Genomic DNA, 3,115 nt, shown 5'->3' on the forward strand with positions numbered 1-3,115 from the left:
GAAGTAGGAAAGAATGAAACTCGCCGAGGATGCCCAAAGGAATAGAATGGACCGATGAAGCCCAAGATGATGTAGGAACTGACCCAGCAAAAATACTGGGTAATGTAAACTGAGGGAAGAAATAATATATGGCAGGCTCAGAGGAAGCCTTGCAAACGAAAGTTAAACAATGTCATGGCAGGAACAATGCAGTGGCATGGCAGGAGTACCAGTCAACTCACAGGCAATAGCAAACACGTGAACACCAGACAAGCAATGGACTCACATAGGAGTGGAGCACGCACAAGACTTAGAGACCACCAATCTATACCCAGTCAATACAGGGGCGGTAGGCCATGGGTTAAAGGTAAGAGAGGATGTGGTCTGGCGGTAGAGAGAAAGGGGAAGCCTATTCTGGGGATTAGGGAGAAGCCTATTCTGGGGATTCCGCTCAAAATATTTTGGGGAAAATGTCATGCTGGGATGACATACCACCTAAAAGATGCAAAGATGAGCTAAAATCACTAGGTGCATGCTAAAGGAACTAGTATGAGAGAATGCCCCGCCCTTATCCGGATGGGAAAGCCACGGATAGCAAGAAATTAAGACAAAACTCCCTTTGTCTGGGATTGGAATGTAGCGCAGCCAGCACAAGGTAATGGTGGTGGCTGGGCAACCAACAGACCAATGAGTAGTCTAGGAAGGACACCCACAACAGGCCAAAAGTGGTTGAGGTGTAAAACGGTAAATCTAACCATGGCAGGTAGTATAAAAAGGCCTTAGCCGTGCACAGTGAAAAAGCAACAAGGAAGAATGGCAAGAAACATAGAAACAAAGAAAGAAATAAAAAGTAAAGAAAAACAAAGAGGAAAAACAAAAAGAAAGAAAAGAGAGTAGTAAAAAAACAAGAGTGTGAGAAGTGATAGAGCATGCACCAATAGGCTACTCACTTCTCTCCCTCTCAATAGCCCATTCTCTAGCAAGTCAAGAGTTTGAGATTAAGTCATTTAGGCCCATTTTCCAAAGTAGGTAATTCTTGTGGCAAAATCTCCCTGTGGGGTTACCTACATTAGAAATTGGTTCCCTTCTTGGACTTAAATCTGCCAAGGGGCCAAGTTTAGCAAATTAACCCCCTTCCTTCTTTTATCATAGTTGTTCAAGTACTAACGTTATTTTTTCCATTGCTTATTCATTCCTACCATACTCATATTATCATTTATTTTTTGCAAAATCGTTTAAGCATCATCTTTGGAACTTTAGTTAGAATATTTTAACTATCCTGTTGTATTATGTTCCTCCTGTCATAACATTTTTGTGACAATATTCCCTGCTTTGGGCATGTGACCAATATATCTGCCAAGGGTCTTAGGTTGCGCACAAGCTGGTTTAAGGTGAGTTTCAATTGAGCTGGTCCCAACTCTCTTACCTCAGAATCATTGGGCCATAGTACGACAAGAGCAGTCCAACTCAGGATATAAAAAAGGCCCATCATCACAACTATAAGGTTATTGATAAAGGTCCAACTTTAGAGTAAAATATGAAATGTATATATATAGAGGATTAATAAGTCAAATATTGTTATTTTGTTTTACATGTAACGTTTGTCAATGAAAGGATTTGTCTTCTGTTTTTTAATTTATGAATACGAATAATTAAATAGAAAGAGAGAAAATGATATGTCAAATACATAGGATATGATTCTTAAAAGAAAAAAAAATGTATGTGGGTGTCAAAAACCATCTAAAGCCTGAGCCTTTGATTGTTTATGATCATCACAGTTAATTTGTGAAGAATGAGGGATAAGTAATCCACAACAAGAGATCTGAACAGGAGGGAAAAATGAATAATACGTGCTTGTCATTGAATAGAAATGAAATCTATTTATTGTCAAGGATACATGCATCCAAAGACAAATACAAATTCTCTCAACTATTTCTCTATTCTAAGTTTTTCTGCCCCTTTCATGTGTGTGTGCTAAGACTCTATTTATACCTCAAGTCCTTCTCCCTAGTAATGGGCAGTCGTGACGAAGGTCAGAAGGTATTTGTCCCATAAGGTGTCTCCTCCCCATTTTTTATTATAAAAGTGGACTTTTGGGGGTGTAATGCACTGTTCAGACCAGTTATTCAGTAACAAATGGGGTTGTATCAGGTAAAAAAATCGATTGGTCTCTGTCATCTTTGGAATTCTATAAGCTTAGGTGATTGGCCTATTATTCCGGGCAATCTCCATTTGAAATCCATCTATTTCATCATTCATATAAAATATTATAAATGTAAAAGTATATCCAATGATACATTATTTAGTGGGTTTCAGTTAGCTTAACTGGTAAAGTCTCTAATGGTTGAATTAGAGATCTGGGGTTCAATCCCCGCCTACACCAAAAAACTGATTGGTGTTTTGGTCTGATGATAAAAAGCTATCATCAAAAGTAGATGTCATAGGTTAAAGCTCTCTCAAAAAAAAAAATGTTACCTTATTTAAAATTGTATACAAGAAATACAATCTTAACAATGACTAAAAAAAAAAAACAAAAAAAAAAAACAAAAACAAAAACAAAACAAACAAACAATCATGACTTTCTCAATTTTAAATGAAACCCCTCCCTCCCCAAAACAAAGGTAGAAACGACTATTATTTCTTTCATAAGGAGATTATAAAAACAAATTATTAAAATTAAAAGAGAAAACTGTAAATAAAAACATAAGAGAGAAAATACAAAGAATTATAGGATTCAGCCTAACGACTTAGGTCCACGAGAAAAAGCTCTAGAAACTACATCTTTATTATATGATCATATACTTGGGTTTTACAATATAATTGAGCATCTTAGGCTAATACACATAGGAGACCACATAAACCCAATATAATTGGGCCTATTGGGTTAATACACATAAGAGATAAAATAAACCCAATATAAACATATCTTTAAAACTATCCTTCAAACTCAAGCTAAAAGCTTGATGATGTCTTGAGTTTGGAATATAGATTGCACGAAGATCCCTCGAAAATGTCTTAAAAGTGACTTTGAAAGTGATTAGATTGGATGAATGATAAATTGGGTTGCAATGTTAAATGAATTTGTAGGTAGGTTAGCCAACTTCACATATATAGGATGCAAAGATTCCAAAATTGA

The sequence above is a fragment of the Quercus suber genome, unplaced genomic scaffold (assembly GCF_002906115.3).
Source record: "Quercus suber isolate HL8 unplaced genomic scaffold, Cork oak 2.0 scaffold_66, whole genome shotgun sequence".
In the NCBI taxonomy this organism is placed as follows: domain Eukaryota; kingdom Viridiplantae; phylum Streptophyta; class Magnoliopsida; order Fagales; family Fagaceae; genus Quercus; species Quercus suber.